Source organism: Micromys minutus (genome assembly GCF_963924665.1).
Source record: "Micromys minutus genome assembly, chromosome: X".
Taxonomy (NCBI): Eukaryota; Metazoa; Chordata; class Mammalia; order Rodentia; family Muridae; genus Micromys; species Micromys minutus.
This window is the reverse complement of record NC_137970.1, coordinates 43,194,478-43,211,674: the sequence shown is the minus strand read 5'-3', so window position 1 is coordinate 43,211,674 and position 17,197 is coordinate 43,194,478.

Sequence of the window (17,197 nt, the reverse complement as noted above, 5' to 3'; positions counted from 1 at the left end):
CTCAGAGAGAAAAGAGGTCATCTGGTCCTCCTCTAAATATATCTACCTCAACTTGGTGGCCAGAGACATTGACTCCTGACCTCTGTAAACTGGCTCTTGGAGCCATTGCTCCCTGGGGTCTTGAGCACCATTTCGAATTAGATACTGCTCCCCCCCAAAAAATATACTCAATACACAGTCATACTGCCCCGAAAATCTCATTTCAATCTTTTGGTCTGCCAAACCCAGCTGTGATAACCAATTCTTCCACATGCTCCTACAAGAAACAGATGTCTATGTCTGCCTAGGGTGGCATCGTGACCCTTCCCTCCTGCATACATGCAGAGGCTTGGATGATCTTTTTGTAAAGGCTGGGAATGTAAGACTACTGGGAGTGAATATTGGTCCCCCCTCTTCCAGTTGGGATTATATAGCAGTGACCAGAGATTTCCAAAAGCTGACCTCAACACTAACTTTCTCCTTAGAGTGTAAGGCCATCAACAATACTTGTGGCTGCTGTTCCCCCTTAACTATTAGAATCTTAGATAGGGCCAAGACAAAAGACTGGACAAATGGTTTCTCCTGGGGACTTAGGCTCTACCAATATCACACCAACACAGGTCTAACTTTCACTGTCAAACTCCTTAAAGAGGGAGTATACAGTCACAGCCCCATTCCCATTGGACCAAATCCTGCTTTGGTTCCCCAACCTGTCCCTAAACCTCCTTCTCTGCCCACCTTGCCTACAAAAGGCAGTTCCTTTCCAGATTCAGGACTTGCTGGCTCACCCATACTTTCTGATGTCCTCTCCTTACCCCCTTACCTCCTCCCTCCTACCTACCATACCCACTGACAACCTTATCCTGACCCTGGTAAAGCAAACATACTTAATGCACAACACCATCTCCCTCAATGTGGTAAATGATTGTTGGCTGTGTTATCACTCCCAGCCACTCTTTTATGAAGCTGTTGCTATTTTTGGTGATTCTGTCTATGCCAATTCTTCACAAGCATGTCGGTGGCAGCCCTCAAAATGTCAAAAAAATGTCTCTATCACAGGTATCAAGCCTAGGGGTCTGTGCTGTCTACCACCCCTTCACTCCTTCTACCTCTACACTGTGACCTTTACCCTGATAAGGCCCACACTTTCATTATCCCCCCAATGATACATGATAGATTTGCCTACATGGCCTGCCACCTTGCCTTTCTACCCCTACCTTCTATGAGCTTGACCCTGATTTTTGCATCCTCATTAAAATGGTGCCCCAATTAACCTACTACCACACTGATGAATTTTTCCATCTCTAGCATCAGTCTTTAGACACCTATACTACCATGCTTAGAGAAAGGAGAGAGCCCATTTCAGCTATTACCATATCTGTTCTCCTTGGCCTAGGTGCCATAGGATCTGGATTGGGTATTTCATCCCTCATACTTTCACATTCCAGATACAGAGATCTACAAATCACCATTGATGAAGACATCTAACTTCTCCAACAGGGGATTGACGACTTGTCTGATTCCCTCTCCTTTGAGGCTGAAGTTGTTTTACAAAACAGGCCAGGGCTCGACCTCCTGTTCATACAACAAGGAGGTCTTTGTTCTGCCTTCAGGGAAGAGTACCGTTTTTATGTAGATAAAACAGGAGTAGTCAAAGAAAGTATGAAAAAGGTCAGAGAAGGATAAGAATAAATAAACAGAGAGAGAGAGAGGAAAAAAAAGAAGAGTTGGTACAAAAACTGGTTTACAACCTCACCCTGGCTGTCCACACTCCTGTCTAGAATTTTAGGACCCCTGGTCGGATTACTTCTGCTTATTTCTTTTGGGCCTTTAATAAATTAAGCAGCTTTATTAAATAACAAATAGGTAAGTTGATAGAAAGACCAATTCAGATACATTATTCTAGGCTAGCTATGTAAGATCAATTAAATTTAGAAAAAGATATAGGCATAGTTCTCCCACAAACCATCTCCACCCAACACAAATAATAAGACTTTGTCCCATGGACGGAAAAATAGGGTCCACGTTTATATCGTGGCCAGCAGCCTTAGTTGAGAAACCCAGCAAAGGGCTCTGAAAAATACCCTCACCACAAGTGGCTTCCTCACAAAGATAAGTCTAGACTAATAGGTTATTTCAGCTTCTGTGATTCTTGTATAGAAAATCATCAGGCCTTTCAGGCCACCTGCTCAAATTTTGCTATCAGGTTGCTAAGTAACATATTCTGCTCTGCTCTATCTGCTGAACTTTTCACCCACTTCTCCATGGCCTACCACTCTTATCCCTTCCATTCTTGGCCCAATAGTAGATTTCCTGATACCCTGGACCTTTAATAGCCTCATGGAGTTCACCTGTCAGTAAATTGACTCCCTGGCATCCAAACCTCTACAACTTCATTACCACCAATTTGACCTAGCAGATCGTGGTCTTGATTGAGCCCACAGTGAGTAAGCTTCCGATGGGTTCTGCATAGAACTCAGATCTGTGTACACTTGCTTATGAGCAGCATGGGCACCAGTGAGAGGTGAGAGGCAAATCACTGCAAGGGTAGGACCATGCATTCTATCCCTCAGTCCCCTGTGAAGCACAACTGGTTGCATAGAGGTTGGTGTTCAGAGGTGCTCCTTGGCCATTCTCAAATCTCTGACAAGGACAATGATTTCCCTCTCTGGTTAAAGCCCACCGTCTCCAGACTGATATACATATCCACTCACCTACATCCACATGAGTCATAAAACAAATAAAAAGGGAGGATATTCTAGGAGCTGACAGAATTAAAAAATTTCCTTAGCCTGAGTAATGCCATTTTACATAGATCTCAGCCTAGGTTTCTGTTTCTCACAGCAAAGGCCTTTTCCCAGAAATTAGGTGATCTCACTTTGGTCAGGTAGCTAGCCGAGTAGAACATCACCCAGGCAATGGATCCTGCTTGGCAGAACATTCTCTCCTGCACCTGGGTTGTTCCCCTCCCCATGTAATTCTCCACAAAGGGCATTGTGAACAGTCCTTTAACTGGAAAATTCCTTTATTTCCATGTCTTACTTTCTTATGCCTTATTTCCTTCTTCTAGCTGTATAAAACTAGCATGTGAAAAAAAATAAAAATTTGTCAGCTTAATCAGATCACCTGTCTTTCTGTCCTTTGCGTCTCTTATTCTCCCATTCTCTCCAGGGTTCCCATTGATTGTCCTGTGAGTTGGGACAGTCACCCTCATAGATTACTTGACATTTCCATTGCCTTAGGTTTCTAAGTCCTCCCCATAGATACTCCCTACTGATTCAAGTTCTCTCTCTAGTACTCTCTCCCTCCATTATCCCACCACAAGATCCCTCCTGCTCCCCTTCACCATCCTTTTCCCCAGTTCCTTCTCACTATCCACCCACAATGTCTATTCTAATTCCCCTTCTTGGGCTCTCCTTGTTCCTTAGCTTCTTTAAGGCTAATACCCAATTTTAATCGAGTATACAACATGTTTGTGTTTCTATGTCTGGGTTATGTCACTTGGGATGATCTTTTCTAGTTCCATCCATTTGCCTGCAAATTTCATGATGTTGTTTTTAGTAGGTGAGTAATATTCCATCATGTAATTGTGCCATGTTCTCTTTATTTATTTTTTCTTTAGTTGCAGGACAACTAAGTTGTTTCCAGTTTCTGCCTATTATAAATATTTGGCCATGAACATTGTTGAGCAAGTATCCTTGTGGTATGGTAGAACATATTTTTGGTATATGCCCAGCAGTAGCAAAACTAAGCTTGACGTTTGACTATCTCCAATTTTTTGAGAAACCACCAAATTGATTCCTAAAGTGGTTTATTAGTTTGCACTCTGATCAGCAGTGGAAGAGAGTCTCCCTTGCTCCGCATCCTTGCCAGCATGTGCTATCACTTGAGTTTTTGATTGTAGCCATTCTGACTGGTGTAAAATAAAATCTCATAGTTCTTTTGATTTGCATTTTCCTGATGATGATAAAGGATGTCAAACACTTCTTTAAAGACTTCTCAGACACTAAATTCTGCTCTGTTGAGAATTTTCTGTTTAGCTCTGTACCCCATTTTAATTGGATTATTTGGGTTTTGGTTTATATCTTCTCGAGTTCTTTGTATATTTTGGATATTAGTTCTCTGTCAGATGGAAGGTTGGTGAAGATTCTTTCCTAATCTGTGGTCTGCTGATTTGTCCTATTTACATTGTTCTTTGCCTTACAGAAGCTTTTCAGTTTTATGAAATCCCATTCATCAATTATTGATCTTAGTGCCTGAGCTATTGGTGTTTTGTTCAGGAACTTGTCTCCTGTGCCAATGCATTTAAAGCTGTTCTCTATTCTCTTTTATCAGATTTATTGTATCCAGTTTTAGGTTGAGGTATCCAGTTGGACTTGAGTTTTGTGCAGGGTGCTAAATATGGATCTATTTGCATTCTTTTTCATGCAGATATCTAATTAAATAAACACCTTTGGTAAGGATGTTTACTTTTTTTCCATTGTATGTTTTTTGTTTGCCAAAAATCAAATACCCACAAGTTCCTGGGTGTTCACTCTGTTCTTCTGTGTATTGCTTATATTAGTGGATTTTGTACCTTCACATGTTTACATGATAGCAGATTGAATCCTTTTCATTCAAAATGTGACATCCTTTACAATAAGTTTGTAAGACTAATCTAGTGACATTAAAATCTTGAAGACATTTCTTCTCAAAAAACATGTTTATCTGTTCTTTATTTCTGAGGTTATCTATTTCTGGCAGTGTTTCCCTTTCTTGGCATTTTCTTCCTTGATTATGATATTTATGCTAGACAGTTGTTTTGTGTTTAGGAGCGTTTGTATGTGACACTGTTGTTCTCTTGCTGTGCTGGTTTTTCTTGAACTGTTGGCAATTTAATTATGTATGTTGAAGGAAAATATTTTTGATAAAATAAAATTAGAATACTTTGGGCATCCTAGATATACATTTTTAATATCTCCAAAGATATGGAAAGTCTCTTGCTCTTTCCTGTTGTTGTTATTGTTAAATAGACTATAAGTCTTTTCTCCCTACTCATCTTCTTTCAGAACACCTATAATGAACTTGTTCACTTAATAGTTTATCATACGTTTCCTAGGATTTCCTCACCTGTCTCATCTATTTTAAAATCTCTATATTCGAATTCAAAAATTTATTCTCCTTCTAGTACATTACTGAAGATTCTATGTATTCTTTAGTTTACTGAAACTTTAAACCCCACAATAGTTGTTTTTTAATAATTTCTATAGCCCTTGCATTTTATTCAGGTTACAGATTATTTTTCCAGTTTTTTATCTATCAACACTATGTTCCATCTCTCTGAGTTTTCTTCAAAACTTTATTTTCCTTTTTATGTGAAATTTATTTCTTTGAGAGGAGTCTGTCAACAGAGAATGATGGTGTTACCCTCTACGAACCTCATTTTTTAAAAATGTTGTAGATCTCTAGATTGTGCATCTTGTAAGTTGTCTCTTTCTATGTTATATAGTGTTAGTCAAATGAAATATTTTATTTTGAAGATTTTGCTTAGTGTATCTATTGAGTTGACTACATTGACTCTGTTGCTTCAGTAGTGCAATCTCTCTCTCTCTCTCTCTCTCTCTCTCTCTCTCTCTATATATATATATATATATATATATATATATATATATATATATATATATATATATATATGTATATATATATATATATATATATTTGTGCCATATAAATTGCTCTTGATACTAGTATGCTTCTCTGTGGTCATGGCTTCAAAAATGTTTTGAAATTATTTCACTCACTATAATACATGGATATAATGTTAGAAAATGATTATAGTAGTTCTGCGTATGTTGAATTTTGGACAGGGAAACAAAGTGTCTATTGTTGCTTATCAGGACCTTGAGGACTTCACTAGTAAGTACTGGAAGTATAGCTAAAAGAAAGAGCTGTTATAAAGCTAAATCACACCAGCAATCTGGATATCCATGACATATTTCTGCCAACAATGCCAGATCACCCATCATTAACTGAGGTCTACCTTGCATTGGAACCTTACAAAATACACAGACATGTCAATCATTTAAATGTGAAAGTTGACAGATACTACAACCACTTTTGCAGGGCTAGAATGATTTATTATAGCATGGCTGACTCCTATGACAAAACAATATTCAATGTATGATGCCCTCTCATGGCTACATAGCTCAGAGATATCATATTTGGTTTGATATTTTGTACACAGTCATCAAGATAGACTGTATTATGTTTCCATGAGGTCACAATCCTTCTGATTAAACTATGGGGCAATAGGAAAATATATATAGCAACAAGAACGGGGCCATTCTGATGATTATGAGTGGGCTTGACACAACAAGTATGGAATCCAGTAACTATCAGCTTCTACAGCATTGATTCTCAAATTGCCACAACTCTACTAATGATTCGAATGATCCTTTCACAGGTGTTACCTAAGATCATTGGAAAACATAGATATTTACACTATGATTCATAACAGAAAAGAAAAGTTATAAAGTAGCACTGAAAATAATTTCATGGTTGCTGGTTAAAAGAAAAAAAAGAAAAAAGAAAAACATGAGGGAGCTTTTCAACCCAGAGGGAGGGCTGTGTGACCACCAGCAGGACACAGGACCTGTATGCAGATACCTGTGCTCCCAAAACAAACTAGGAATCATTCTAAGACTTGAGCAACAAGGAGTCAGCAGCACATGCACATTGGCTATCCAGTGAGAAATCTCCCGGAATATCTCATGGCGCAGATAGCATGGTTCCCTCTGGAATTGTGTCCTTTCTGGCCCAAAGAGAGGGCTCTGTGAACAGCAGAAGTACTCAGGATCTGTGCGAAGAGAGCTAAGCTCCCAGAACAGCCTGACTTGCACTTTAAGACATGAGCCCACAGTGACAGAACCTAGTAACTGCAGTCAGGACACACTGCCAGCCCACAATGAGCCAAACACACAGGAAAAAACTCCTTCCTGAGCCCATGGGCCTTAAGAACCACGGGAGAGACAAGCTCCCATCAGAGACAGCAAGATCACCAACAAGCACAGAAAACAATATGGTAAGAGGATTGGGCAGAAACCTAAGCAATGGAAACCAAGATAACCTGCCAACATCAGATCCCTGTTATCTTGTCATAGCAAGTAGTAGACTTCCCAACATACCAGAGAAACGGGAATTAGACTTAAACTCATACTTCACGATGATGATGGAGATCCTTGAGAAGCATGAATAACACCCTTAATTATAAGAGAAGCAGGAAAAATCACTGAAAGAACTACAGGAAAACACATCCAAACAGATAAAGGAATTGAAAATAAAATAGAAACAATAAATAAATCACAAAAAGAGACAACCCTAAATACAGAAAACTTAAGAAAGAAATTAAGAGTCTTAGATGCAACAGACTACATGAGATATAAGAGAAGATCTCGGGGGCAGAAGACAACATAGAAAACAAAGACAGGACAGTCAGAGAAGATGCAAAAACTAAAAAGCACATAACCCAAAATGTCCAGGAGATCCAGGAAACAATAAGAAGATCAAAACTAATAATAATAGGTGTAGAAGAGGGCAAAGAATACCAAATAAAGGCACAGTATATATCTTCAACAAAATCATAGAAAAAAACTTTCCTACCCTTAAGAATGAGATGACCATGAATATACAAGAAGCCTACATAACTCCAAATAGATTGGACCAGAAAAAAAAATTCTTCCCTACACATAAGAGTCAAAACACCAAATCTTCAAAACAAATAAAAAATACTAAAAGCAGTAAGGGAAAAAAGAAAAGTAACATATAGAGGCATATAAATCAGAATTACACCAGACTTTTAAACAGAGACTATGAAAGCTAGAAGGTCCTGGGCAGATGTCATACAGATTCAAAGACAACAAAAATGTCAGCCCAGGCTACTACATCCAGCAAAAGATCTCAGAAGATGGAAAGATCTCCCATGCTCATGGATTGGAACAATCAACATGGTAAAAATGGCCATCTTATCAAAAGCAATCTACGGATTCAATGAGATCCCCATTAAAATTCCAACTCAATTCTTCATATAGCTGGAAAAAGGAATTTGCAATTTCATCTGGAATAACAAAACACTAGGATTGTGAACTATATTCTCAACAACAAAAAAACTTCTGCAGGAATCATCATCCTTGACCTCAAGCTACATTACAAAGCAATTGTGATTTAAAAAAAAAAAAAAAACATGGTATTGGTACAGAGATAAGCAGGTAGATCAATGGAACAGAAGTGAAGACCCAGAAATGAACCCTTATACCTATGGTCACCTGATCTTTGACAAAGGAGCTGAAAACAATAGATAAAAGACAGCCTCTTCAACAAATGTTGTAGGTTCAACTGGCAGCCAGCATGGAGAAAAATGCAAAGTGATCCTTTCTTATTTCCTTGTACAAAGCTCAAGTCCAAGTGGATCAGAGACCTCCACACAAAACCAGGTTCACTGAAACTATTAGAATAGAAACTGGGAAAGAACATAGAACACATAGGCACAGGTGAAAGTTTCTTGAACAAAACACCAGTGACCTATGCTCTTAGATCAAGAATGAACAAATGGGACCTCTTGAAATTGTAAAGTTTCTGTAAGGCTAAGGACACTGCCAAGAAAACAAAACTGCAGCCAATTGACTGTGAAAAGATATTTACCAATCCCACATCTGATAGAGGGATAATATCATATATATAAAAAGAACTCAAGAAATTTGATTCCAGAGAATCAAACAATCCTATTTAAAATGGGGTACAGAACTAAACAAAGAATTCTCAAGTGAGGAATACTGAATGGCTGAGAAGAATCTAAAGAAATGCTCAACATCCCTAGTCATCCTGGAAATGTAAATCAAAACAACCCTGAGATTCCACCTCACAAATGTCAAAGTGGCTAAGATTCAAAACTCAGGTGACAGCAGATGCTGGCAAGGATGCGGAGAAAGAGGAACACTTCTCCACTGTTGGTGGGTTTGTAAACTGGTACAACCACTCTGAAAATCAGTCTGGCGATTCCTCAGAAAATAGGACATAGTAATACCTGAAGACCCACTCATTCCACTTCTGGGCATATACCCATAGATGCTCCAACATATAAAGGACACATGCTCCACCTTGTTCATAGCAGTTATATTTATAATAGCCAGAAACTGGAAAGAACCAAGATGTCCTTCAGCAGAGGAATTGATACATTAAGTGTGGTACATTTACACAATGCAGTACTATTCAGCTATTAGAAACAATGACTTTACAAAACTCCTAGACAAATGGATGGAACTAGAGAATATCATCCTGAGTGAGGTAACCCAGTCACAAAAGAACAGACATAATATGCAGTCACTGATAATGGCATACTAACCCCAGAAAGCTCTTAATACCCAAGAAATAACATTCAGACCAGAGGAATCTCAAAAAGAAGGAAGGCCAGAATGTTGAAGCCTGAGTCCTTCTTAGAAGGGAGAACAAAACATTCATAGGAGGTGTTACAGGACCAAGTAGAAGAGTTGGGATTGAAGAGAGGATCTTTTAGGGTCTGTCTCACCTGGGTATCCACCCCATGTGCAGCTACCAGGCCCAAGACTACCTCTGGTTCTGGGAAGTGCTTGATGGCAGGAGCCAGATGGGGTGCCTCCTCAGGGGTTCTGCCAGAATCATGTAGCTGAGTAGCCTTGCAGCTAACTATCATACTGAGTACAGGGACCCTGACACGGGTGCTGGAAAGGGGAGGAGAATGAAGGAGCTGAAGGGAGTTGGGGCCTCATGGGAAGAACAACACTGTAGGCCAACCAAATCCTTCATAGCTCCCATGGACTATATCACCAACCATTGAGAGGCCCAAGGCTCCAGTTGCATATGTAGCAAAGAATATCAGTGTCTGGCATCAGTGTGAGAAGAGAACTTTGGTCCAGTGAGAGGATGTTTTCCCAATGTAGGGGAATGCCAAGGCACTGAGCTGGAGAGGGTGATTGGAAGCTAGTGCAGCTTAGAGAAGACAATTAGAGGGGGAAGGGAGTGGGGTGGGTGAAGGGGATAACATTTCAAATGTAAATACAGAGTGTATCTAATTAAAAAACATGAGGCAGATATTAAGGGGTCAGAATGTTAATATGGTTGTGAACCACTACTTTATAGATTTTGAATTAATGGTATAATTGCATTCTATGCATTAAATTGGGTAGAAAATTATATAAATTATGTTGTTGTTGTTTTTTTTTCCACTGGAGTAAATTTAATGATCTTCCCTACCTGTCAAGTTCTATACCTGGTCCAGAGCCATGCAGGATTCTTCAGTACAAAATAAAATTTTCAAAATTTCATTTATTAATGACAGTTGATAGGAACCTATTATATACTGTTTCTTTGACATGGGTATTCAATGCAATGAGATTTTACCCTTCTTTTCAAAAATTATTTTTCTTGGATATTCTCTGTATTGACAATGTAGGTGTTATCCCCTTTGCACTAATCCCATTCCCTCTTCTCCACCGAATGCCTCTACGAAGGTGCTCCCTTTCCCATCCTCCCTCTCCTTCGTCAGCATTCACCTACACTGGATAAATGACCCTTTTCTGGACCAAACTTCCCTCATCTCATTGATGCCACAAAATGATATCCTCTGCTGCATATGCACCTGGAGCCATGGGTCTGTCCATAACAACTAATTAGTAGGTGTTTTAGACCCTGGGACCTGTGGTGGGATTGATTAGGTGATATTTTTGTTCTTCTCATGGGGTTGCAGACATTTTCAGCTCCTTTAGTCCTTGCTCTAGCTCCTTCATTGGGGTCCCCATGTTCAGGCCAATGGTTAATTGCAAACATCCTCCTCTGTGTCAGTATGACTCTAGCAGAGCCTCTAAGGAGGCATCTATATCAGGTTTCTGCCAGGAAGCACTACTTGGCATCAGCAATAGTGCTTGGGTTTAGTGAATGCATATGGGATGGATCCCCAGGTGTGGCCATCTTTGAATGATCTTTTTTCCAATCCTTGCTCCTCTTATTTGTCCCATTATTTCTCCCATGAGGGTTTTTCTCTCCCTTCTAAGAAGGACTGAGACATCCACCTTTTGGCTTTCCTTCTCTTTGAGCTTTGTAAGATCTGTGAATTGTTTTCTTGGGTATCCTGAGCCCCACCCACTTTTGAGGGATGCTAGTATCCACTTATCAGTGTGTACATATCATGAATGTTCTTTTCTGACTGAGTTACCTCACTCAGGATAATAGCTTCAAGTTCCATCCATTTGCCTAGAAATTTCAAAAAGTCATTGTTTTAATAGCTGAATAGTACTCAATTATGTAAATGTACTGCAATTTCTGTATCCATTTCTCTGCTAAAGGACAAATGGGTTCTTTCCAGCTTCTGGCTATTATAAATAAGGCTGCTATGAACATAGTAGAACAGTTGTCCTTCTTAGATGTTGGAGTTTCTTTTGGGTATATGCCCAGGAGTAGTATATATAGCTGGATCCTCTATCAGATGTAGGATTGATAAAGATCTTTTCCCAATCTGTTGACTGTTGTTTTATCTTTTTGACAGTGTTCTGTGCCTTACAGAAGAAATTGCCTTGCAAATTCATGAGGTCCCATTTGTCAATTCTTGATCTTAGAACATAAGCCTTTGGTGTCTCTTTAGGAAATTTGCCCCTGTTCCTATGTGTTCTAAGCTCCTCCCCACCCCACTTTCTGTTCTATTAGTTTCAGTGTACCTGGTTTTATGTGAAGATATTTGACTCACTTGGACTTGAGCTTTGTACAAGGAGATAAGAATCGATTGGCATTCTTCTGCATTTTCACTGAGAGTTGATCCAATACCAATTATTGAAGAGGCTGGTTTTTTTCCATTGAATATTTTTAGTCCTTTTGTCAAAGATCAACTGACCATAGTTGTCTGGGCTCATTTCTAGTTCTTCAATTCTATTCCATTGATCTATACCAATACCATGAATTTTTTTATCACAATTAATCTGTAATACAGCTTGAGGTCATGGATGGTGATTCCCACAGAAGTTTATTTATTGTTGAGAATAGTTTTTGCTATCTTGGGTTTTTTATTATTCCAAATGAATTTGCAAATTGCTCTTTTTAATTCTATGAAGAATTGAGTTGGAGTTTTGATGTGGATTGCATTGAACCTGTAGATTGCTTTAGGCAAAATGGCCATTTTTACAATATTGAACCTTCCAATTCATGAGCATGGAAGTTGTTTCCACCTTTGGAAGTCTTCTTTAATTTCCTTCTTCAGAGATTTAAAGTTCTTTTCATACAGATCCTTCACTTGCTCAGGGTTACATGAAGGTATTTTATATTTTTGTAACTATTTTGTATTCACTAAGTTCTTTCTCAGCCTGTTTATCCTTTGAGTAGAAGAAGACTACTGATTTGTTCAAGTTAATATTATATTCAGCCACTTTGCTGAAATTGTTTATCAGCTGTAGAAGTTCTCTGTTGGAATTTTTGGGGTCAATTAAGTATACTATTATATCATCTGCAAGTAGTGATATTTTGACTCCTTCCTTTAAAATTTTTATCCATTTGACCTCTTTTTGCTCTCTGACTTTTCTGGCTAGTACTCCCAATACTATATTGAATAGGTAGAGGAAGAGTGGGCAGCCTTGTCTAGTCTCTGATTTTAGTGGGAATTCCTTCAAGTTTCTCCTCATTTAGTTTGATGTTTTCTACCTGTTTGCTGTACATTGCTTTTCCTATGCTTAGATATGGACCTGGATTCCTGGTCTTTCCAAGACTTTTAACATGAATGAATGTTGACTTTTGTCAAATGCTTTCTCGGCATCTAAAGAGATGATCATGTGGATTTTTTTCTTTCAGTTTTCCTTCTTAATATGATCTGTGGGTTAATATTTTAGTCTTTTTAAAATCGAGCAGTCTCTGTCCAATATTCTGGGCTAATAGTTGCTGCTTATACTTTTGAGGGATCCTTATTTTATAGGAGGGAAATAAATAAAAAATTCCTTATCAACAACATTCCTTCACATACTTCATGGTTGTATTTCAAACACACTGTTTACATAATAACATGTTCTTGATTTAAGTCGAATTTTGTTGTTTGTTTAGCACAGAAACTGTCTATGTAGAAAAGGCTGGCTTAGAATTTATTATGCATCCCATGTGAAAATCAAACATCTGAACTTACTGCCTTTGCCTAGCCAAATAATGAAATTAGAAAAATGGGCCACCAAACTAGCCAATAATTTATTTTTCTTAATCCCATCAGCCACCTGAAACATAGTTAGCAAAATTTCTGGATTTCTAATTTTCAGTGTGTGAATACATCCATGTAAATTCTATAGTTTTCATATCAGCTCTTTTCATCTTGAAAGTCTCTACTGTGAGCTTTTTCTGAAGTGGTGATTACTTTCTGTGGGAGTTCACAACCCTAGATTAAAAAGGAAAACATGCTGAAACTGTTTGAGATTGCCTCTGTCAAAGTCCAACTGGTTTTACTGACTTAGGAAAGTGTTTCAGTGATAATTTCCTAGCTTGAAATTCTTCCACCATGTAAGTAGTGTGAAATTGGTCCCCAGGCTTCTTTTGCATCACACAGACTCTGTGGTTCAAATGTACTATACTTGAAAGTTTTCAATTTGTGGTCCTTAGTACTTGGAATTCTAGTTTACCCTTTGCTCTTTGCTTGATGTGAAAAACACAATGTCAAACTCCCAAATGTCTTTAATGTTATTTCTTCCTACATACATAACTACAGCAATGAAAATGGTGAATTTGTGTGGAATTTCAGCAATGTTTTGTGGTCAGGCAATTTCACTACTGTGAAGGAAAATGTCTTTGAATTTTTGATATTCATCAGGATTACTTGACAGGTCCAATAGAAGAGACAAATAGAAGAGATAGGCTTCACACTAATGTACAGTAGATATTAAGAGCATTATAAAAACCTAATTAAATTTTCTGAACAATTTTTAGTCTACTGGACAGTCTTTCCAAAGTAAAGAAAATGTCTGATCATAGTTTATCTTACTATCTTCTCTCACTTTTCAAGTTATATTTTATCTCTCTGACTTTTAGGTATCTAAAAGTTTCAGGTAAAGTCATTAATGTAGAATTTATTAATACACATTTCTCTTTCTTTGAATGATCCTTTTCTATGTCTTTATTTTTTATCTGAAATCAGAACTGGCTTTATGTATCTGCCATGAAGGGAACCTTGGGAAGAGCTTGTGTATGCAGGTAGAAAGAGGAATCATGTGCAAGAAGAAATAATGTGGGTCTTAGAAGAAAAACATTTATTTAGATTTCAAACTTTCTATTCCAATTACCTTAGGATAATTTTGCTTGTGTTTTTCTTTTCCAGTGAAAAGTTTTATCTTAATTAACAACTTGTGAATTACACATAGTCACTGAGCTCCTAATTTCTTCTGATATGACTGTTAAAGTCAAGACTCCTCCTTTTGTTTGAACTTCATCGGGATAGAATATGTACAAGTATTACATGTTTTTTTCTGAATGCATATGGGTGTATCTACCATTATTTTTCTAAAAGATACTGCTTCTTTGAGAAACATTCATATTCATCAAACTCTTAAAATCTCTCTGCTTCCTCTTCTGCATAGACCTATGAGCCTTGAGGGGAGGAGTTTAGTGAATGAACAGCATTCAGAACTGAGTGCTCCAAAGTGACTCACAATCTGTACATTGCTCAGTTGTAGATCTCTTTCTTAATTGTCCTCCAGTGAAATAAGGAAGCTACAACAGTTCTGGGTTCTATATGGATTTTTAATTATTTTTTAAATATATTTTCATATAATTATGTCATTTCTCCTTTTACTTTTCCCTTTCCAAACTCTCTCATACGCTCTTGTAATCTTTCAAATCTATGAATTCTCTATGTGTGTGTACTATAAAATACCACCCAGAAACTTGTAGTGTTAAATATGTTCCAAACATTGATGGAAAACAGTTTCAAAGAATTAAGAAGCTTTTCCTGCCCACAGAGAGGGCTGGGTCTTTTGTCATTGGGACTTGGGATCTGCCAGTGGAAGGCTGAGGTTGCAGAACAGCTGCACAAGCACTTTTCCCCCTGGACCAGGAGTGAGCCTGGAGCACAGGCCCAGGGAGGTTACAAGCAGAGTTCTCTGAGAACAGGGAGTGCAGTGCTCTCTGGAAAAGGGTTATTTCCAGCCCACAAAGAGGGCCAGGAAAAAAAATGTGTATTCATCATATATTATTATGTAACAATTTTTGTGAGCTATGATAATATTTTATAATATAAATAAATGAACTTAAGAAAGAATAAAGAAAACCAGAAAAACAATGTACAAATTTATTATAAAAGTAAAAGCATAATTACAAAAATATAATATAACTTTTAAAACATAATGGATACAATGAAAGAATTGAAAACTTACTGAAGCAATTTCTATGACTTGTATAAATACAGAATAGTAATCAAACTCATTCATAAAGGTATTTGAAAAGACTTCAGTTGAATAGAAGGAAAAACAAAATTGAAGTTTAGAAACATACATGAAAAACTTATGAGGAGTCACAAAATAGCCTAATCTGAGCATTGTAGAAGTTCATGTGAGAAAAGAGATGAACAGAACAGGTAAAATAACAGTGGTCAAGATTCCCCAAATTTGATTCTAAAAAATGAGAATCTCAAGGAGAAATAATAGTTTAGAAGCTACTACCTCTATGTGAATTGAAGAATAAGACTCCAAAAATAATTTTTACTCTCAGAAATGAAATATGGATCAGAGAGAAATGGCCTGATATGGAAGATGAACATGTAGAGAATCAGAAAACTAGAAAAACCAATGAAGTAATAAATTACTCTAGACTTACAGCTCCCTGTCAGAAGAAGGGGAAATGATCTAAAGAACAAGCCTCATAACACTGGTGAAGGGAGGCTGGCAGTTGACAGAAAAAGCCCACAGTTGTCCCAACTTTTGAACTTAGTTTCTTGTTTTATTACATACCATAAGGTGGCCAAATAGCATCTTGATTTAAGATTCTGTTCTCCTAATAATCTCAATCCTAAGTCACAGTATCCAGGGTTAGCTTTCCAGACCTCTCAGGTGGGAAGTGATTGCACAAGACAGTTATAGACGTGGGAAAATTACAACTAGATAAATGAAGCTCAGTCAGTAGGACATTCAGAAGTTACTGGGTCTCCTTTTTAGCAAGAAGCTAAATAGCTCCTGAGTTCACTAGCCAAGGGTCCAAGATCATTGAGAGCATTAGATGATGTAAATTCAATGATACAAATAAACATTATATTTCCCACTAGATTATTTTATTAGTCCAGATATTATGGGCATTAACCACAGCCATTTCCTTCCCACACACTGTTTATCCATACCAGTACCACAGTAAACTGAGACAAGTCCTCCAGAAACATAATCCAATGTTCTACCTGTCTATTTCTCAGTAAGGAAATATCATGTCTATTTCAAGGTATGAAAATTGAGGAATGTCTGAATTAAGTGAGAAATGTTTGCTCCTCCCAAGCAGCAAAATTTAAAATTGTATAAAGTGGAGCTTGGTATGCAGCAAAATGAAACCCCTAAAATAACGTCATCATTATTGAGTAAACGACCCTCAGCGACTCTAATGTTTTCATTCATTGTCTACCACTTCAACTAGAAGACTTCAAAATTAAAAAAGCCTTTAAAAGATGCTGCTCCAGTAGTGTTATATAGATTTCTTTCCAGTTGACCTAACAGATTATAACTTTTTGCTCTGTGTAATTTTGATTGTTCAATTTTTCTTTATTATGCAGATTTATATCTATTGCCTTATCCAATTTTCTCTACTCTGTATTATTCCCTGCTAGTTTGTTCTTTTTCATTTGCCTTTACCTAACCCTTCCTTTTTCATTCAATTATTACTTCTACATTTATCAAAACTAACTCATAAGTCACAGAAGTTTTGCCATTTTTTTACCATGGCTATAGTGCTATATTGTTGGCATCAACCACTATTTTAGCTATTTACACATACTGTAATTTTATTGTGCTTACAGTAGTTTCTCCCCTCTCTGTGTCTCTCTATCTCACTGTCTCTGTCTCTGTCTCTAAGTGTTAATGATGATGGAAGACTGTTCACTAATAAAACTTTGAAATAACATTAGAAACAATTCATACAAATAGGTTTGTCAAACAACCAAAGGCAAAGCAAACATGATGCCTCCAAAACCCCACAAGTCTTCAGTAAGTAAATATAAAGA